At 36.0% G+C, this 23,368-nt stretch overlaps 1 long non-coding RNA gene across 2 annotated transcripts in view; it reads right to left on the reverse strand.

The window, feature by feature from the left end:
- Positions 1 to 769: 769 nt before the first annotated feature.
- The window catches only part of LOC141502451 (uncharacterized), a 79,739-nt gene continuing 57,140 nt past the window's right edge, over positions 770 to 23,368 (reverse strand). For both annotated transcript variants that reach the window (XR_012472529.1, XR_012472530.1), the window contains exon 6: positions 770 to 890. This is a non-coding gene — a long non-coding RNA (uncharacterized LOC141502451). The remainder of the gene's footprint in view (positions 891 to 23,368) is intronic.

Below are 23,368 nucleotides of genomic sequence, written 5' to 3' on the forward strand. Positions count from 1 at the left end.
GGCACTCCAAACAGAAGCCATTTTCCCTCCCTTTCTATTCCCTCATTTCCCAACCCCCCATCTCTATGGCAATGTGGGTTGAAGGAAGGGGGTATTTTAGGATTCTTCCTATCTCATATTTTATCCTGCATACAAGTTTTGGCTCAGGTTAAAGTAGGCCAACAAGTCATACTCTATATAGGATCTTACCTCTTGTTTCCTGATTTTAACCCCTAACTGTGCAGAGGGACATTATCTGTCCTTTTCTACTCCAAACCAACATATTCTGAGGAATTTCTGACTCATTTTATCTCTCTACACACTCTATTATTCTGGGGAATCCAGGTACCAGTCCCATTCACATTCCCATTCTTCTATCTGAAGTGGCTCCTTTGTCAGGGACTGAAAGTGGTGGGATTTTCTTTGCTGCTCCTTCTCATTCAACCTTGATCAAGTACGTTGCCCAGACTTGTCTAATCCTTCCCTCACTCTCCACCTCAGATAACTTCAGACCACTGTACCATGTCATCCATCCAACCAAAAGTAAATTTTTCTTACTCCAATGGATAACAGGGCCAAAAACTCAAGCTATTTTGAACTGGTCCACCAAGTTCTTCACAATTCTTCCTACTCCACCCTGTCCAAAAGTTTTCCTGTGTAAATAGCAATTGTTTCTGTTCTGATCAGAAACCCTGAGAGTCTCCTCCTCTCAAATTGATTTTTTAAAACAGTCAGACAGACAAACTAGGTTATCTCTTGCCTCACTTCTTACCTGGTCTTAAATCACTTAATGGCTGTTGCTTCCCAGGGACCTGGGAAAAAAACTTAACTTGAAAAGGTCAAGGTCTCCCAATGCATTCCTGGCCATCTCCGGTTGTCCTGACCTGTCTTGGCACTGGAATCAGGTGAATCTGGAGGAAAGAGTGAGGCTGATAACTTTGCACAATTCTGATTCATTTAAATTCAATTCACTTACAAATCAAGGCATCACCCAACTGATTACATTGGTTCTCTTTAAGATCAAAAGACATAGGGGGATGGGGCAGAGCCAAGATGGCAGCATGAAGGCAGAAATTCCTGGAAACTTGTCTCCCCAAAAAACTCAAAAAGCCATCAAATTATGACTATAGTCAAAATTTAGAGGGGCACCCACAGAAAGACTGAGTGATACAATTTCCCAGTCCAAGATAAAGGAAAGTGCTGGAAGGAAGGGAAAGGAAAGGAAGAATGGGCTAAGATATTTCACAAAAGAGTCAAGATAAAGGTTTTGCAATGGAGTGGAATGGGGGAAGGCGAGGGGGAATGAGTGAACCTTCATTCTCATCAGAAATGGCTCAGAGAGGGAATAATATACACATATAATAGGATGTAGAAATCTATCTTACCCTAGAAAAATGAGAGGAAAGCGATGGGATAAGGGGGGAAGGGGGTGAGGGAAGGGGGGAGTATGGAATAGAAGAGAGGGAAGATCATGAGAGAGAGTACTCAGATATAACACACTTCTGAGCAGGGACAGGGTGAAAGGGGAGAGAGAGAGAGAGAGAGAGAGAGAGAGAGAGAGAGAGAGAGAGAGAGAAAGAATAGAATAAATGAGAGTGGGGAGGAAGGGAGTGGAGGGAAATACAGCTAGTAATAACAACCGTGGGAAAAGATATTGAAGCAACTTCTCTGGTAGACTTATGATAAAGAAGGCAACTCATCCCAGAGATAGAGTCATTGGAATCTGAACACAGTCTGAAGTACACTTTTCTTTCCCTCTCACTATTCTTGAGGTTTTGCTATTTTTCGGGGTGGGGGGAAGGGTTGTTTATATTTACTCTCACAAGATTATTGTAATAATATAAAATAAATAAGCCAAAAGAAAGGAACACATCTCTAGATCTCTAAAACTGGACCATTCTTCACCATTACAAAAAAAAAACGTACAAGAACCACAGCAACTGGGAAAATGGTACTAAGAATTCAGGTTGCTCTAGTCCACTAATCTCTTTCTTTAGGAAGTCCCATGTTTTTTTCACTTACTCTGAATTTACCCTATTCTATTCAGGCCACTTTGCACAGCCTTTCCTCATCCTTTGTAAAGCAGCCTACACTAAGACAGCCTTACCTCTTATTCCTTTAAAGCTAAGGAAACTCCCTATTCACCCTCTACTACTGCTATCTGATCACAGGAACAACAACAAAAACAACAACAACAATAAATAATTATAATAGTCCTTCAGTATCAAAGAGAACCACTCCGCCAAGTATTGGCAGAGTGATTTGCCAATTATGTTTATTATAGTGAGGGTATGCTGAACAAGGCTTCCTTCTCACTTGCCTTTTCCAGAAGCCACCCCAAGGCCTGATTTGATAGGAATCAGGACTATTGGTGGTGGTCTGGATGCTGTGAAAGTCTCTTGACCTTTGAATTGGTTTCTCTTCCTGCCATATCAGCAAGGCACCTCAATTCACTATCAACACCAGGCAAACACCAGCTTGTGATTTCTGGTGCTAGAAAGTTACAATCAGGTATATCCAAACCTGTTTCTTGATGCACATCAGTATGGTCTTTCCGTTCAGACCTTTCACCTTCAAACACTGCCCTAGAACCTAAAGACTTTGATTTCCTGGAAGCTGCTAGGTGGGTCATGGGAATAACCCCTGCAGGATTACTAGTTGGCAAAGATTATGGTCAGAACTTTGACAGTATCTGATCATCCTCGAACCACTTTAATATAGTCTATTGGAGCAGGAATTACCTTGGGTGCTGGCACAAGACTTGTCTTCTAATGGATCCTTGTTAAAGGATTTAAGGTGTCCTCATTCCAATTACAGGATCTTGAAAGAGTCCTGCAGTGTTATTTTTCATTACTACCTCTCCAGGTTGGGAGTGGGTAATTTATAGGTCTGTAGTTTTTCTTGGATGTGGTAGTTATTACTGAGCTCGGTGGTCAGATGGATTTTGTGGTAGGCTGAAATTCAGGACTTGGGTTCAAATGTGATGACCTCAGATACTTAATTGTCTGTGCAATCCTGGGAAAGTGATTTAACATCTCTAGATAGACTCCTGTCCCTGAACTTTATCACTACTTTCCACATGATTCACTACAATGAAGTGGAAACTTTTAATCTCACCAAATTGCATATATGAGACTGGCTCCTTCTAATATTCCTATCCCAGAATGGTACAATAAGTAACAAATAAAAAATCAGAGCTTCTATAATATAATAGTCCTAAGAGATAAATTTTCATTAGAAATTCAAGTTGAAACAATATTGAATGAATGGAAATGATTTCAAAAGACAACTTACATAAGATGACAAATGTAATAAAGAAAAATAAAGGATTCTAGTTTTAAAAAAAGAAGAAATTATCAGTTAGGTAACTAGAATATGATCGTCTAATATCATTTTAAAATCTCAATGAAAATTACATACAATAAAGTAAAAAACAACTTATGATGATGCAGGACAAAAGCTAACAAATTTGGAAGACAAAACAAGATGTATAAATTTTACGTTAATATGATATCAGGAGATATAAGTAAGGGTGGTGAGGGTGGGAATGGAGAAGGAAATATATTTTATCTTACTATCTAGATATTTTTCCATTCAAGAAGCCTTTCTTTTAAATGTGTAGATATCATGACATTTAGTACATTTAATTTTGATATTTGGTATAGTTCCTTAAGCATATTGTAGTTTTTCTATTTGTTTCTATCAGCATAGTCTTTTGACAATCCTTTTTTGTCTTATACAAAGTAATGATTACTGTTCCTACTTTTGGGGATTCAGTTAAGGTAAAATAAATTTTATTCCAAACCCTCTATGTAACTCCATGTGTCTTTATGGTTAAGTGTACTATTTATGTTCATTATTGGTTCCTATGTTCTAATCCAATCTATATCTTTCTTTTTTAAATTTTTTTATTTATTTAAGGCAATGAGGTTAAGTGACTTGCCCAAGGTCACACAACTAGATAAGTATTAAGTATCTGAGGCCAGATTTGAACTGTGCCATCTAGCTGCTCCTTCTTTCTTTATTTTATAAGGAAACTTTGATCATTAATATTTAATGTTATTGTTGCTTGTTTTTTCTTCAATCAAATATTGCTAAATTATATCTTGTTTTGCATAAAAACAAGTATCTTGGCATTATTTCAGTCCATTGTGTACACACACACACACACACACACACACACACACACACACACACACACACATCCCTTCCCAAGGCCAACTTCTCTACTTGTACCCTTTCATCTTTTGGAAAAACTCCTCTCTTTATAATCTTCAATCTGAATCTATTGACTCTCTCCACTACCAACATTCTCAAATTTCTCTGTTCTAAAAAGTTTTACTTCATCATATTATTACCTCAAGCTATTATCCTTTACTATTTAGGAAAAGCTGTTTATATTTACTCATTACCTATACTTCTTGCCTTATCCTACTCACTTCTCACCTGTACAATATGGCTTTTGATGCCACCACTCAACTGAAATTGCTTTTTTCCACATTTACTAACAATAACTCTCATTGTTAAAGTCAAAGATCTTCTCTCAGTCCTCATCTTTCTTAATTTCTAAGCAAATTTTGACACTATTCACTAACTGATCCTTTTGGATATTTTCCTTGCTGAGTCTTTATGACATTGCACTATTCTCATTCTTCTCTTATCCAACTGAATTCTTTATCTCAATATCCTTTACTGGTTCACCATCCATATCTTTGCATCAATATACCCTTGTTCTTGTTCAGTCATGTCCAATCTTTGTGCATTTGAAGTTCTTGGCAAAGGTATTGGAGTGATTTGCCTTTTCCTTCTCCAGCTCATTTTACAGATGTGGAAATTGAGACAGACAAAGCTAAATGACTTGCCCAGAGTCACATAGCTGATAAGTGACTAAGGCAGTATTTGAACTCAGATCTTCCTGATTCTAGGCACACTACTCTATTATGTCAACTAAATGAACATTCTCTTTTCTCTAAACATTTTTTTCTCATTGCTCTCATCAATTACTTCCCATGGGGTCAAATATTATCTATATATAGCTGCTCATACAATCTACTGATCTAGATTTTATCTCTCTCTCAGAGCTATAGTTCTGTACCTCCAATTGCTACTAGGTAGGGCAATGAATAGGGAGCTGGACTTGGATATAAAAAGATCTGAGTTTAAAGCTAGTTTTACTTTTTTAGTTGTTTGACCCTGGACAAGTCATTTAACCTCTATCTCAGTTCCATCAGCTGTAAAATGGAGATAATAGCATCTATCTCCCAGGATTATTGTGAGGATCAAATGAGATAATATTTGTAAGCATTTAGCCTATTACCTAGCACATGATAGGCATTATATTAAATGCATTTTCCCTTCCCTTTTCCCTTCCAGCTGAATCTCCCATAGGTATCTCTAACAATGTGTGTCAGAGAAAACTCACTCTTTCCCCTTCCTTCCCAAAAAAGCCCCTCATTCATTAGCTTCTCTAATTCTGTGAAGGACATCCCTCTTTCGATTCACCCAGGTTTACATCCTCAGAGTCATCAGCATTTTACTCTCATCCTACAAATGCAAATACATTTCAAGTCCTCTTGTTCTCCCTCTTGTCTCTCCTATCCTTGCTCTTCTGCACATTCACAAGTCAATGCCCTACTTGATTCCTTCAACTCTTATCTGTATTATGAAAATAGTCTTCTAGTAGGTCTCCCTACCTTTGATCTCTCCCTTATCCTGCACATAGCTACCCTAATGGTATTCCTAAATCAAAAGTCTATTTATGTTGCACAACTGTTCATTAAGTTTCAGTGATTCCCCATTACCTTTAGTACAAAATAAAAATTCCTCCATTTGAAATTTAAAGCCCTTCATACTCTGCCTCCAATTACTTTCTGGACTTTTTTTACATTATTCAAACCAGTAAAAAATGACTTTCTTGCTGATCCTATATACAATATTACCTTCCCCACAAATGTGTTTCTGTGCAGGCTGTCTTTTATATTTAGAAGGCTCTCATCTCCCACCTCGGCCTCTTGGAATCCCTACATCTCTTCAAGGCTCATCTCAAATGCCATCTGCTACATAAAGCCTTTTCTGACCTTTTCAATTGCTAGTGATTCCTCCCAATTACTTTTAAAATACATACATACACACACACACATATATATATATATATGTGGATATATAAGTAAATATGAATACATATGTATATTATTCATACACATTGTCCCCCCTTCCATTCCAAAAGGATATATGCTCTTTGAGAAGGACTATTTTGTTTTTATATTTATTAAATTTAATGTTCAATCCAGATTGATATCTAGGTTTTTGCCTCTTAAAAAAATCAAGGGCAGGCTAAGACAATAAAATAAGAATGATAATATTACTTGAATTTTCTTTACTCTGTGACACACCAAACTATCAAAATACTTATTTCAGAGAACTAGAAAAAAATGACAAAATTCATCTGGAAGAACAAATGATCAAGAATCTCAAATCTCTTTTCTAAGATACCAAAGAAGTTGATTCAAATTTATAAGAACCATTCTCCAAGACTATGAGCAGTTTTCAAAAGTAGAAATTCAAGCTATAACAACCATATGAAAATGCTCTAAATCATCAATAATTAGAAAAATACAAATTAAAGAAATCTTGAAATTATTCCTCATGTCCTTCAGATCAACAAAGATGACAAAAAAATGGGAAATGATAGTTGTTGGAAGGGCTAAAAAAATGGGAAATGATAGTTGTTGGAAGGGCTGTGGAAAAAGAGAAACATTAATGCACCATTGATGGAGTTATGAACTGATCCAACAATTCTGAAAAACAATTTTGAATGCTGACTTCAAAGTCATAAGATGAATATATATTTTATGACTAAATTTCATGCTAGGTCTTTACCCCTAAAGGTACAAAGAAAAGTAAAAAGGAACCATATGTGTAAAATATTTATAGCAGCTCTTTTAATAGTGACAAAGAACTGGAAAATGAGGGGATGCTCATTATTTGGAGAATGATTAAATAAATTGTGAAAGATGAATATAATGAATTATTATTATAAGAAATGGGAAAATGGTTTCAGAGAAAACTTGAAAAATCTATACAAATAAAGAGCAATTTATAAAATATTAACATTATAAAGAAAAACAATTTTGAAAGAATCAATTTTGAACAAAGTGACCAACTATGAATTCAGAGTACTGATGATGAAGACATCTCCTAACCAAAAAGTTGATGGACTCAAGAAATGGAAGAGATATAAATTTTTGGATATGGGGAGGGGCAGGGAGGGGAGAAAAAGCAGCAAAACTCTCTGGTTTTCAGAAAAATATTGAATTCAGTTTAGAAATTAAAGAGGTAAAATAGCATAATGGGTAGAGTTTTTCCCAGAGTCAGAAAGTGAAGTCACCAGTCCCCTCTGCCTGAAAGGTTCCTGAATCTCCTAACTTTCCTCATCTTTCTTGTCCTGGGCTCAACACAAGATTTTACCTCCTCCAGAACCTTTCCCTCTTCTTAAACTGCTCAGATATTTTTTTTTGGTTTTTTTTAGGTTTGTTTTTTTTTTGCAAGGCAATGGGGTTAAGTGGCTTGCCCAAGGCCCACACAGCTAGGTAATTATTAAGTGTCTGAGGTCAGATTTGAACCCAGGTACTCCTGACTCCAAGGCTGGTGCTTTATCCACTACGCCACCTAGCTGCCCCTCTGTTCAAATATTTTTATAGCACTTGATTGGGAATCTTATTTCTACCTTCTATTAACATCTTGGTATATGCTATGTTCCCAAAATACATTTGTAAACTCAATGAGGGCAAAGGCTGTTTTTGTTTTTTGCTTTTATTCTTTGTTTTGGTTTTCTATCCTCAGTATTTTGCTTTACACCTGGTAACAGCTCTTAATAAATATATTTAATTGAATTTTATCAAAATCCTCTGATTTATTAGGCTCAATATGGCCCAAGAGATGCCTTCCAGCCCTTCTCTCCCATAGCAAAAGCCTCTTCTCCTAATCTGGCTTGAGTTCTTATAGTTATGGTCACTAATGTCAATATATATATATATATATATATATATATATATATATATATATATACCTCTAATAACCAATATGTGAAGTTTTCTCCAAAAGATCATCTTAGTACAGATTAGATTATCTAATTGGATACCTAAATTAAGAAGATTACACATCAAACAGATTATTATCAATGGAGAAGGACAACGTGTTCACTCTAAATCCTGATGGGAACAACATGAAGGTTCAGAGACAAGAAAGGTCAGCCAAGAGTTGTGTGAAATATAATTCAGTTTGTCTCCACAAATGGGTACTTGCTAGTCCTGGAATCAGGAGGAGCCAAGTTCAAATCCACTCTTGACACTAGCTGTGACACTGGAAAGTCACTTAACCCCAGTTGCCTTGAAAAACAAATAAGCAAAATGTGAATGGATTGATGGAAACAAACTTCAAAAAGAGAGGCAGTGTGGTAAAATGGGAAGGGCATTGATTTTGGAGTGAGAGAAAATGAATTTTAATACAGACTCAGGCATTTGTGAGACCTTCAGATAATCACTTAATCTTTTTAGTTCTCTCATTCCTCATCTGTAAAACAAAGAGGTTGGATTCAATGAATTCTGCAGTTATTTCCAGCTCTAAATCTATGAACTTAGAGAGTCTCAGTTTTTCCTAAAACAGGTTCTATTTTCAGGTCCCTGTTTTCTCTTACCCTGATACATAATAATATCAAATTTCATGTAGCTATCAATCAGTAAACATTTCTTAAGGATCTGCTGTCTGTCAAGCACTGTCCTAAGTACTGGCCATACAGGTATCAACAGAAAAAGTCTCTCTTTTAAGTTTAAATTTCATCAGGGGTTATGACATACATTATATAAATATGTAAAAATTAAGTATAAATTAATTTTGCATTGGAGAGGCATTTGCAACTGATGGTATCAGGAAATTGCTCATGCAGAAAGTGGCATTTTTAGCTAAACTTGGAGTGAAGCTAGAAATTCCAAGAAGAGTAGCTGAGGCAGGGACAGACACTGAAGGGAAATTGGAGATGAAATGTTGTTTATCATAGCATTGGCCAAAGGGTGATGAATTTTTCATACAAAGCAACTCTCAAAAAGCTATTAATTATGTCATAGAGTTTTTGTGATCTGTGTCAAAGGAGGGAATTCCCATACCCTAAATCCTTGAAATAATGAAGTTAAAGTCTAACTGCTCAATAAGGGTTTACTTTTTTGATATTTTTCTCTTGCTTATTTTTATTATCTCAGAATTATCCCCAGTGAATTCCCCTCACAATGAAGGGATACAGAGGCACTGAAGACAAACATCATGTCTGTGAACTCAGTTTTCATCATTTACCCAATCAAGTAACACACCCAATTAATTAGGATATCACACAATAAAGGAAGCAGCAATATGGTTCAAGCCAAGAATCAGGCTGAGTCATTTTTTACCCTAGAAAGGGATGTGTAAATATAATTTGTGTCCATGTTTCTTACCAAATTGAGGCAAATTTCTTACCTGACTGAAATGTTCACAACTATATAGCAAGACTAGTAGGCAGGGGTTCTGAACTTATTCTCAATTTTCTGACTCAAAGAGAAGAAACATTGAAGATTCTTCTAAACTCAGAGACTGGGTCGTGTGTGCATGTTTGTGTGTATATCCATAACAAATAAGCATATATGGATTTGGATAGATAAATAATAGATAGATGTGAGCATACATGTATACGTATATGTATGTATATATATGTATTTAGCATGTATATCTATATATGTGTGTTAGCAATGTGTGTATGAGTGTAAAATACAGAAAAAAGTATATATTGAGGGGAGGGAGGCAGAGAGACAGAAAGAGAAGGGAGAGATAAAAGCCAGGGAAGAGCAAGGTGGGGAAAGGAAAAAAGAAAGGGAATGAGAAGGAGAGAGAGAAGAAAGTTTGATTCACTGGGAGCTTAAATGACAATTAGGTTCAAAATATTAGAGGCAAAGCTCAAACCCAGGTGACTTAAGGAAGTTTTCTGTTCATTATATACCATTCTGATCTTCATAGGGTTATTAGGATGAAATGTCAGTGTAAAGTAGAATTGCTGTTCTGCTAAAGCACATTTGAATTATACACATCTGGAAGTTTGACACTAAAATAATAGATTGTGCCTATGACTATCCCTCAGTCTTTCCAAAGTGACCAGCTTCTGACTACTTAAAACAAGGCAGTTTATATTATCCAGACAGTCAGTTCCACATCTTATAAAAGGAGAATGCTTCTGAAATTCCTGTAGTTTTTTTTTTATCAACTGCTTTGTTGCAATTTGTGAAACTATTGTTCTTTCAAGCCAGCAGTATATATCTATATAAAGTCACTCTCTTACTAAGTAACTAACAGATTGTGACTTTAATTGTATGTCTATACAGGAATATGATTGAATACTTAATCTGATTTTTTCAACTGCTTTAATTAATGATTGCTGTCAGATATCTTTTTAGTTGTGGTAACTAATATTTATCACAGCAGAGCTAGAATGAATGAATTGACCATCTTGTGGCCAATTAATGTGATACATTGATATGACCTTAGGCACTGTGAGAAAAGAGAATTCATTAAAAACCCACCTGTAATAGGGCTCATAGTAAGCACTACATAAAACACATAGTCCCTGCCAATCATACGTATAGTTTCTAGATGGTAGATAATAGCTGCCTGTACAATACTTTAGACTTACAAATTACCTTTTTATTTTCAGACCTCAATAGTATTTTATGACATTTTATTAAATTTAATAGCATCTGTATAAGCTATTTACTTATTTCCATTTATGCCAATAGAAAAATAGAGCCACAATAAGTTTTAATAATATGAGCAATCAGGATCAGAGCTCTCTAGTCTCTCTCTAAAGATCATTCTATTTCTATTACTATTGTTAGAAGTTAAACTTTGTAAAGGAATGGTAACTTATTTGGTTTCACAACTCTATATAATATTGTTTAGAAAATATTGCAACTATATAGGACGGAACCAAGATGGCAGCATGAAGGCAGGTTTTGAGAAATTCATTCCCCCCAAAACTCCAAAAGCCATCAGATTATGACCCTAGCCAAAATTTAGAGGGGCAGAACCCACTGAAAGACTGAGTGATACAATTTCCTAGTCTAAGACAACTTAAAAATTCCATAGGAAAGGTCTGTTCCCCTTGGACAGGGGGTTGGAAAAGCCACAGCCACAGCTGGGCTGGGCACCTGGGTCCATAGCAGAAGGGGTAGTTTCCAGATCTCTTGGCCCAGGGATCACTGGGGACAACTGGAAGGGGTGGTGAGAGAATTCTGCCACCCTAGAGTGAGTGCAGAATGGAGCTCTAGCTTCAGAGCAACCCTGCAGTGAGAACCAGCACCAGGAGTCTGCAGAGTCATCCAGCACGTCCAGAGTTCTCAGCCCATACATTGAGGTAAGGGGGTTTAGAGAGAATGCAGAGGTCTCTCTGCTCTCCCTGGGGCAGGACTCAACTGTTTCCCCACCCTCAGATCCAGGTTGCAGTCTGGGCTCCCCACATCACCACCATAGCTGAGCAGGGACCATCCTCACAGCTCCAGGGCAGAGAGGGCCTGAACACAGGCAAGAGAGCAGTCAGAGACTCATAAGATCTTGGAGAAATTAAGGTCCCTGTGGGTTGTCTAACCCCCCCACCCAAGCATGGGAAGTGTGGTAAATCAGTCATAGGCTGAGGAAATGAGCAAACAACAGACAAAGAAGACTCTGACCATAGAAAATTACTTTAGTCCCATGGAGGATCAAAATACATACTCAGATCACAACAAAATTGAAGCTTCTGAATCCAAAAGCTCCAAGAGAAATAGAAAATGGGCTCAGGCGATGGATGAGCTCAGAAAAGATTTTGAAAAGCAGTTAAGGGAGGTAGAGGAAAAATTGGGAGGAAAAATGAGAGCTTTGCAGGTAAAACCAAGTCAGCAACTTGGTGGAAGGAATACAAAAAAGTACTGAAGAAAATAACATATTAAAAATCAGTTTAGACCAAATGGGAAAAAAGGCAACCAAAAGGCAAATGAGGAGAAGAATGCCTTAAAAAGCAGAATTGGCCAGCTAGAAAAGGAGATAAAAAGCTCTCTGAAGAAAATAACTCCTTCAGATGCAGAATGGAATTAAAGGAAGCTGATGACTTTGCGAGAACTTAGGAAGAAATAAAACTATACCAAAAAAATAGAAGAAAATGTGAGATTTTTCATTGGAAAAACAACTAAGTTTGAAAATAGATTCACAAAAGATAATTTAAAAATTATTGGGTTACCTGAAAATCATGACCAGGAAAAGAGCTTAGACTTCATTTTTCAAGAAATAATACAGCAAAATAGCCCTGAGATCCTAGAAGCAGAGGGTAAAATAGAAATTGAGGGAATTTACCAATCACCTCTTGAAAGAAATCCTAAAAGAAAAACTTCCAGGAATATTATAGCCAAACTCCAAAACTCCCATGTCAAAGAGAAAATACTAAATGCTGGCAGAAACAAATAATTCAACTACCATGGCTCTATAGTCAGGATTACACAGGATCTGGCAGCATCTATATTAAGAGCTCGTAGGGATTGGAATATGATATTCCAGAAGGTAAAAGATCTTGGTTTACAACTGAAAATCAACCCAGAAAAACTGAACATCCTCTTTCAGGGGAAAAGATGGACTTTCAATGAAACGGGACTTTCAAACTTTCCTATTGAAACAACCAGACTTGAACAGAAAGTTTGATCTCCAAGTACAGGACTCTGGTGAACCATAGAGGGGCTGGATGAGAAGCACTATGAGGAACTTAATGACGTTGAACTTTTAGTATTTATGCATGGGAAGAAGATGCTGATAACTTCTATGAACTTTCTTATTTATAAGAGTTGTTAGAAGGAGCATATATACACAAGGCTCAGGAAGGAGCTGTATATAATGGTATAATATAGTAAAAAGATGGAGTCAATAGGTGATAAAGGAAAGTACTGGGAGGAAGAAAGGGCTAAGACATTTAACATGAGAGTCAATAAAAATCTTTTTCAATGAAGTGGAAAAGGGGAAGGCAAGGTGGAATGAGTGAGCCTTCATTCTCATCAGAAATGGCTCAAAGGGGAAATAACACACACACTTAATAGGGTATAGAAATCTATCTTACCCTAGAGAAAAATGAGAGGAAAGGGATGGTATAAGGGAGAATAGGGAGAGGGGAGTAGGGAAGATAGAAGAGAGGGAAGATTGTGGGAGAGGTTACTCAGATATAACATGCTTCTGAGCAGGGACAGGGTGAAGGGAGAGAGAATAGAAAAAATGAGAGTGGAGGGAATAGAGTGGAGGGAAATACAGCTAGTAATAGCAACTGTTGGAAAAAGATAATGAAGCAACTTCTCTGGTGGCTATGATGGGGAAGACAATTCTACATAGACTGAAGTACAATTTTCCTTTTTTTTCTTCTCTGTCACTATTCTTGAGGTTTCTTATCTTTTGGGGGGAGGGGGGTTTATGCTTACTTTCACAACAAGATTATTGTAATAATATATAATAAATAAACAAAAAAGATGTCATATGAAAAAAAGAAAAGAAAAGAAAGCATGTAAATATCAGGGCCAACAAAGTCCATAGCTTATTTTTAAAAATTAGCTCTAGTGGCTAAAATAAAGTAAGAACCATGATTTGGTTTCAGCAATAATTTAATTTCTCCTAGAAAGTAAATTCTAAGAGATCAGTCTTATTTAAACATCCTTCTCCAGAACTTAAATAGAGTGCTTTGTACAAAATAGGTGCTTAATGAATGTTGGTTGCATAAATGGAATCAAATTTCTTATTAGTTTTTGGTTGTAAAGGGATTTGATATATGTTGAATGATTTTTGGGAAAACATAACTGAAATAGAAGCAAATGTAAAATACCTCATCAACAAAACTGACCTCGAGAATAGATCGAGGAGGGGCAACCTGAAAATTATAGGACTTCCTGAAAACATTGAAGAGAAAAAAAGCCTGGATTTAATATTACAGGATCTAGTGATGGGAAACTGCCCTGATATCATGGAATCAGAGGGCAAAGTAGTTATTGAAAGAATACATCAATCCCCACCAGAAAAAGATCCTAAAATGAAAACACCAAGGAATGTTGTGGCCAAACTGCAGAACTATCAGGTAAAAGAGAAAATCCTCCAAGCAGCCAGAAAGAAGCAATTTAAATATCAATGAGGCACAGTAAGGATCACGCAAGACCTGGCTGCATCAACTTTAAGGGATCGAAGGGCCTGGAACGAGATATTTCGAAGAACAAGGGAGCTTGGAATGCAGCCAAGAATCTACTTGTCTGCAAAGCTGAGCCTTCTCTTCCAGGGAAAAAGATGGACATTTAATGAAATGGAAGAGTTCCAAAAATTTCTGATCAAAAGACCAGAACTTAAAAAGAAAATTTGGATATCAAACAGCAGGTTCAAGAGACACATGAAAAGGTAAAAAGGGGGGGGCGGTAAAAGGAAAAAAATGCAATCCAGTAAGTTGAAACTGGCTATATTCCAGCATGGGGGGGGGAGACTCTCATAAATCCTGAAAAATGTAACTCTAACAGAGAGAATACACCTAGCCAGAAATGATGGACATCCATGACCTATCCATGAGACTGCTATCTAATGGGATGTAACTGGCTTTAACCCCACTTGGGAGAAAGACTCTAATAACTCTTAGGAATTTTGACTCTATCCAATAGAATATACTGAACTAGAAGGGACAGACACTTGGAATTTTCTATGACCGAGATAGAATGATCTAAAAAAATACACTACCTCCCTAAAAAGGGGGACAGGAAAGAGACAGGAGGAGGGAGGGGATTGAATGGGACAAATCTCATTACACTAAGAGGTACAAAAAACCTATGGTAATAGAGGGGAATAAGGGAGCAGAGGAGACCTGAATCTTCTTCTCATCAGACTTGACTTAAAGTCAACCTACACATACTCAGTTAACTTGTGAAACATCTAACCTTTCAAGTATTAAAAGGGGAAAAGGGGAGGGGGGACAGAGGAAAGGGAAGGGGAGTGGGGGAAATAAGGGGAAATAACAAAAGGAAGGGAAGGGAAAAGAAAGGGGAGGGTGTGATATAGGAGGGCAAACATACTGAAGGGGGTGGTATTCAAAAACAAAATACTGGGGAATATGGATAAAAGGGGGGAAGGGGGAAAAATACAAACAGAGGAAAGATAGCACAGAGGGCAATAAAGAATTAGTAATCATAATCTTGAATGTGAATGGGATGAACTCTCCCTTAAAACTTAAGCAAATAGCAGAGTGGATTAAAAACCAGAATCCTACAATATGCTGCTTACAAGAAACTCATTTGAAGCAAAGATACATATAGAGTAAAGGTAAAAGGTTGTATCAAAATATATTTTGCTTCAGCTGAAGTAAAAAAAGCAGGGGTAGCAATCCTTATCTCAGACAAAGCAGCAGCAAAAATAGTGTTAAAAGAGATAAGGAAGTAAACTTTATCCTCCTAAAAGGTACCATAGACAATAAAGTCATTTCAATATTGAATGTATATGCACCCAGTGGGACAGCACCCAAATTCTTAGAGGAGAAGCTGCAAGAATTACAGGAAGACATAGACAGCAAAACTCTACTAGTAGGAGACCTCAACCTCCCGCTATCAGATCTAGATGAATCAAATCATAAAACAAACAAGAAAGAAATTAGGGAGGTAAATAGATTGTTAGAAAAATTAGATATGGTAGACTTATGGAGGAAACTGAATGGGGATAGAAAGGAATATACCCTTTTCTCTGCAGTACATGGAACTTATACAAAAACTGACCATGTGCTAGGACATAAAAAGCTAATGATCAACTGCAGAAAGGCAGAAATAGTGAATACATCTTTCTCAGATCACAATGCAATAAAAGTCATATGCAATACTGGGCCAAGGAGATATAGACCCAGAACAAATTGGAAACTGAACAACCTCATTTTAAAAAATGAGTGGACCAAAAAACAAATTATAGAAAGAATTAACCATTTTATCCTAGATAATGATAATAATGAAACAACATACCAAAACCTATGGGATTCATTCAAAGCAACTCTCAGGGGATACATTATAGCTGTAAATGCTTATATGAATAAATTGGAGAAAGAGGAAATCAATGAACTAAACGTGCAACTAAAAAAATTAGAGAAAGAACAAATCAAAAATCCCCAATCAAATATCAAATTAGAAATTTTAAAAATTACAGGAGAAATTAATATAATTGAAAGCAAAAAAAAATCTATTGAATTAATAAATAAAACCAAAAGTTGGTATTATGAAAAAACCAATAAAATTGATAAACCTCTGGTCAATTTGATTAAAAAAAAGACAGAAGAAAACCAAATTGCTAGTATTATAAATGAAAAAAGGTGAACTCACCACCAATGAGGAGGAAATTAAAGTAATAATTCAAAATTATTTTGCCCAATTCTGTGCCAATAAATTTGATAATCTAAGTGAAATGGATAAATATTTACAAAAATATAAGTTGCCCAGGTTAAATGAAGAAGAGATTAAATACCTAAACAACCATATCTCAGAAAAAGAAATTCAACAAGCCATTATTGAACTCCCTAAAAAAAAATCTACAGGGCCTGATGGATTCACAAGTGAATTCTACCAAACATTAAAGGAACAGTTGGTTCCAATGCTATATAAACTCTTTGGAAAAATAGGGAAAAATGGAACTCTGCCTAACTCTTTCTATGAAACCAATATGATACTGTTACCTAAACCAGGAATAGTTAAAACAGAGAAAGAAAATTATAGACCTATTTCCCTGATGAATATAGATGCAAAAATCCTAAATAAAATCTTAGCAAAACGACTACAACAAGTAGTCACTAGGATAATACATTATGATCAAGTAGGATTTATTCCAGGAATGCAGGGTTGGTTCAATATTAGGAAAACTGTTAGTATACTCAATTATATCAATAACAAACCTATCAGAAATCATATGATCATATCAATAGATGCTGAAAAGGCTTTTGACAAAATACAGCATCCATTCCTATTAAAAACACTAGAGAGTGTAGGAATAAATGGACTGTTCCTTAAAATAATTAACAGTACCTATCTGAAACCATCAACAAGCATTATATTCAATGGGGAGAGGCTAGAGGCATTCCCAATAAGATCAGGGGTCAAACAAGGGTGCCCATTATCACCACTACTTTTCAATATTGTATTAGAAATGTTAGCATCAGCAATTAGAGAAGAAAAAGAAATTGAAGGAATTAGAATTGGGAAGGAAGAGATAAAACTCTCACTCTTTGCAGATGACATGATGGTCAACCTAGATCATCCCAAGAAATAATCCAAAAAACTACTGGAAACAATTAGCAATTTTAGCAAAGTTGCAGGTTATAAAATAAACCCTCATAAATCCTCAGCTTTTCTATATATATCTAGCAAAATACAGCAGGAAGACCTAGAAAGAGAAATCCCATTCAAAGTAACCTCAGACAATATAAAATACCTGGGAGTCTATTTGCCAAGAGAGACCCAGAAACTTTTTGAAAACAATTATAAAACACTTCTCACACAAATTAAATCAGATTTAAATAACTGGGCAAATATCAACTGCTCATGGATAGGTAGAGCTAATATAATAAAAATGACAATTCTACCAAAATTAAATTATCTGTTTAGTGCCCTACCAATCAAAATTCCAAAAAATTACTTTAATGAGTTAGAAAAAATTTTAAGTAAATTCATATGGAGAAATAAAAAGTCAAGAATTGCCAGGAGCTTAATAAAAATGCAAATGAAGGTAGCTTAGCACTACCCGATCTAAAATTATATTATAAAGCATCAGTCATCAAAACTGTTTGGTATTGGCTAAGAAATAGAGTGGTGGACCAGTGGAATAGACTAGGTGTAAAAGCAGGAGAGGAGTATAGTAATCTGCTGTTTGATAAACCCAAAGAGTCCGGCCACTGGGATAAAAACTCCCTCTTTGATAAAAACTGCTGGGATAATTGGAAGTTAGTATGGAAGAAACTTAGATTAGACCAACACCTCACACCCTTTACCAAGATAAGATCTAAATGGTTACAGTACATAGACATAAAAAACAATAATATAAGCAAATTAGAAGATCAAGGACTAGTCTACCTGTCAGATCTATGGAAAGGGGAACAGTTTATGACTAAGGAAGAGTTGGAGAACATCACTAGATGATTTCAATTACATTAAATTAAAAAGCTTTTGCACAGATAAAACCAATGTAATCAAGATCAAAAGAAAAGCAGTAAATTGGGAAACAATCTTTCCAATTAATGATTCTGACAAAGGACTCATTTCTAAAATATACAGAGAACTGAGTCATATTTTTAAAACAAAAAGCCATTCCCCAATTGACAAATGGTCAAAGGATATGCAAAGGCAATTTACAGATGAGGAGATCAAAGCAATTCATAGCCATATGAAAAAATGCTCTAAATCATTAATTATTAGAGAAATGCAAATTAAAGCTTCTCAGAGGCACCACCTCACACCTCTCAGATTGGCCAGTATGACCAGGAAGGGTAATGATCATTGTTGGAAGGGATGTGGGAAATCTGGGACACTATTACACTGTTGGTGGAGCTGTGAACTCATCCAACCCTTCTGGAGAGCTATTTGGAACTATGCCCAAAGGGCAACAAAAATGTGCATACCCTTTGACCCAGCAATACCACTACTGGGTCTATACCCTGAAGAGATGAGGAAAAAGGGTAAAAACATTACTTGTACAAAAATATTTATAGCAGCCCTGTTTGTGGTGGCAAAGAATTAGAAATCCAGTAAATGTCCTTCAATTGGGGAATGGCTTAGCAAAATGTGGTATATGTATGTCATGGAACACTATTGTTCTATTAGAAACCAGGAGGGATGGGATTTCAGGGAAACCTGGAGGGATTTGCATGAACTGATGCTGAGTGAGATGAGCAGAACCAGAAAAACACTGTACACCCTAACAGCAACATGGGAGTGATGCTCAACCTTGAAGGACTTGCTCATTCCATCAGGGCAACAATTGGGAACAATTTTGGGCTGTCTGCAAAGGAGAGTACCATCTGTATCCAGATAAGGAGCTGTGGAGTTTGAACAAAGTACAAGGACTATTCCCTTTAATTTGGAAAAAAAAACAGATATCTTATTGTCTGATCTGGTTACCTCTGAGAATTCTGTTCTCTTTAAGGATATGATTTCTCTCTCATCACACCCAATTTGGCTGAAGGTACAACATGGAAACAAAGTAAAGACTGATGGAGTGCTATCTGTGGGGTGGGGGTGGGGGGAGGGAAGCAAGATTGGGAGAAAATTGTAAAACTCAAATAATATCTTTAATAAAAAAAATAGAAAAAATAGAAAGACAACATAACTGACTTCATTTTATTCTACATTTTCAATTTTTAAAAAACTGCTTAATATCTCAATAAAAAAATAAAAAAAATCTCAGAGTACCTCAGATAGTTCAAGGAAATTCTCCCTTCTCTTTACTGAATCAGATAAAGAATCTATCAGGCCCTAAACAAATGCTTATTGATTCACTGATAAAAGAGGTACTATTTTTTTTTTGGTCTAATGTAAATGTCCATGCTAACATTCAAAGTAATTTTAAGTACCTATTCTGACTAAATGGATTTGTAAGCATCACATCTCTTTTGTTGCTCTCTTTGGCTCACTAAGCTCTAGAGGGAGAGTATCTTTCTGTATATGTTTGTGTCTGTATGTGTGTCTATTGTAATACATACATGCACACACACATACACACACATCATCTTTTGAATCCTTTACTTATTGATGGTTTACCTGCAGTTTGCCAGTCCAGCTATATCCTGTGCTGTTTTTTTTTGAGTGGTAGCTAGTTTTTTTGAATAATACAATTTTCATAATATTTGCATATAGTTTTGAAAAATTGTGTTTTTTTGAGCGGTAATATGGTGTGGTTGAAGAAGTAGTAGGTTCCTTTGGAATCAAAAGACCTAGTATCTTAAGAACTTGCTAAGAGTATGTTCTTCGATATTACTTGACCTTCCTGTTCTTGAACTTTCTCATTTTTATAATGGGAATAATAATGTGAAGATCATTTATTTAATATGAATATTACAAAAGGTGTATTAGACAGATTTGGAGTCAAGAGAGATCTTAACTCGAATACCATATTTACTGGGTCTGTGTGGAAAAGTCCTTAAACCATCTCTAAGCCTTTCTCTTCATCAGTAAAAAAAGGACAAAGGCATTGTAAGAATCAAGTGAAATCTTGTAATGTAAATACTTGATGTAAAATGTAAAATACTTGATAAGATTATACAAATGCCTAATAATAATGCCTTTTGTAAACCAAAAAGTCCTATATAAATGTGGACTGTGAGGATGAGGATAATGGTAGAGGTAAGATAGCATTCATAGCCTGATCAGCAACCACCTGTCTTTTTAACATTTTCTTCTGACTACTCTATTCATATATTTTTAAGTTCCAAATTAAACAACTCTGGCCCTAAGTATATATTGTTTCCAATTTCTACCTTTGTTCATGTTCACTTTCCCCTTCCTTGAAGTCATATCCCAAGTTCTATCTTAGACATAATCAAATTATTATTTTGTCAAATCTATATTCTAGTCAAATGTTGATTTTCTTAGTTTTGTGAGGAATGGAATGGGTCCTCCTTTAGATTTTGAAAGGAATATTTGTCTGGACTTACTTGAACTTCAATGTAGGAAAGAATGAGTTCTCCCTTAGACAAAATAGCACTGTATAAAGATGATAGATACTCCTTTGATGAGATTTTGTTCAATATTTTTAATTTTAGAAAGATTTTATTTATTTTGGGTTTTACAATTTTCCCCCCAATCTTGCTTCCCTCTCCCCATCCCCCACAGAAGGCAGTTTGTTAGTTTTTAATCATTCCCATAGTATGCATTGATCTAAGTTGAATGTGATGAGAGAGAAATCATATCCTTAAGGAAGAAACACATAGTATGAGATATAGCAGAATTACATAGTAAGAAAACTTTTTTTTTAAATTAAAGGCAAAAATCTTTGGTCTTTGTTCAAACTCCACAATTCTTTCCCAGGATACAGATGGCATTCTCCACCGCAGATATCCAAAAATTGTACCTAATTGTTGGTATGAGCAAGTCCATTAAGGTTGATCATCATTCCCATGTTTCTGTTAGGGTGTACAATATTCTTCTGGTTCTGTTCATCTTGCTCAGCATCAGTTAGTTCATGCAAATCCTTCCAGGCTTCCTTGAATTCCCATCCCTCCTGGTTTCTAACAGAACAATAGTGTTCCATCAATTTTGTTCAGTTTAATAGAATGTCCTCCAAGGAGATTTAAGGTTTTGTCTATTCTTGCTATGTATATCCTAGTGTTTCCCCACAACCCCACTTTTCTTCTATATTAATATTCTGATTGCCTTCTGCTCAGGGTGTTCATTACTATAACGACTTCTACAATCTAGATTTACAGTAAATCCTAGAGAATAAAACTTTATGTCTAACCTATGTTTTCTATCATTTTATTTTGACCCATCATTTTTAAGGTTTACAACATAAAGTCCTTTTTGCTTCCCTCAATTGTTTTTACTTTCCCTGTCTTTTATTTCTTATATTCTTTGCAGGTCCATTCCCCCCCCCATTAAAACAAAAGCTCCTTTTGAATGGGAATTGTTTCACTCATTGTATTTTGTCTCCAGAGCCTAACTATCTGCCACATAGAAAGTGCTTAATAAGAACAGGTTGATTTATAAATATTGCTTATGTCTGGAATGTACTCCCTTTCCATTTGTGTCTTTTTAATTCTTCCTACCATAAACATGCAGGGAGTGAAAGCCTAGTATATAGACAACTTGGGATATGCCCTTTTCCCTGTGTATGAGTATTCCACAGAGCTCTGTCTTGGTTCTTGTTTTCTTTCGGTTCCACATTATATGACAATGTAGATCTCAATGGTTTCATCACTATTTTTGGTTCAGTGATCATTTCTTTCCAGACACTTTTAAATCAACATATTCAACTCCCACTTCTCTCCAAGATTCTAGTATCATATCACCCATTGTCAATTTTATATTTTCACCTGGAAGTCCCATAGACATTTCAAACTCAAATGTTCAAACTGCAACTCTTTCCCTTTCCCCATAAACTGATCCATCTTCTTCATTTATTTCGTAATTTTTCCCAGATTCAGTCATCCTTTACACTTCACTTTGTTCCTTATAGTCAATTCATTGCCACCTCTTTCCTATTTTGTTTCCTATTATATTTCCTATTTTATATAATATTTCTTATTTATATAATATTTATATAATATTTCTTATATCTATCCCCTTCTCTTTATCTACATAGTATCTATCAAAGTTTAGGTTACTGTCACCTCTAACTTGGACTATTTCAGTGATCTCCTAATTCATCTTCTTGTTGCCAATAAATCTTTATAGGTGGCACAGTGAATATAGTTAGGAGGCCTGGAGTCAGGAGGACCTGAGTTCAAATCTGAGGGCAGCTAGGTTGTGCAGTGGTTAGAACACTTGCCTTGGAGTAGGAAGACAGAAGTTCCAATCTGGCCTCAGAAACTTGACATTACTAACTGTATGACCTTGGACAACTCACTCAACCCTGATTACCTCACATCCAGGGTCATCTCCAGTCATCCTGATTCATAGCTTGGAACTAGACCCAGATAACTCTGGAGAAGAAAGTGAGGTTGGTGACTTAGCATAGCACCCCCTCACTCAAAATCTTGTGCTTGTCATGGTATCACCTCCCTGATGTCGTGGTGTTCTTTGAGAATGAAGGATAAATATCATCATCCCATTCCAATCCAGCCTACACCCAACAGCCTTTTTTTTTTGCAAGGTTTTGAGTTTTAATTTTTCTCCCTCTCTCTATTCCCTACTCCCCCCCCCCCCCCAACAGAAGGCAATCTGACACAGGCATTACATTTGCATCCATGATAAGCATAGATCAAAACTGAACTTGTGAGAGAAGAATCAAAAGGAAAAAAGAAAACATTAGAGATGGCAAAATTGTAGATTATGTAAGAACTTTTGAAGATAATCGGCTTTGGTATTCATTTAAACTCCATAGTTCCTTCTCTGGATACAGATGTATTCTTCATCACAAATCCCCTAAAATTGTTCCTGATTATTTTACTGATGGAATGAGCAAGTACATCATCAACCCATGCTGTTGCTAGTGTATATAATATTCTTCTGGTTCTGCTCATCTTGATAGTGGAGTTTCTTCAAGGAGATAGATGTTTCTAAGGTGATAAAATTAAGCAAAAGGATACAGTTGATTGAATAGCAGAGAGGATAGTCAAATTAAAACAGAAGGTTGAGAGAGAAAGCAAAGAGGATAGACA

This window comes from Macrotis lagotis, chromosome X (assembly GCF_037893015.1).
Source record: "Macrotis lagotis isolate mMagLag1 chromosome X, bilby.v1.9.chrom.fasta, whole genome shotgun sequence".
Classification (NCBI taxonomy): domain Eukaryota; kingdom Metazoa; phylum Chordata; class Mammalia; order Peramelemorphia; family Peramelidae; genus Macrotis; species Macrotis lagotis.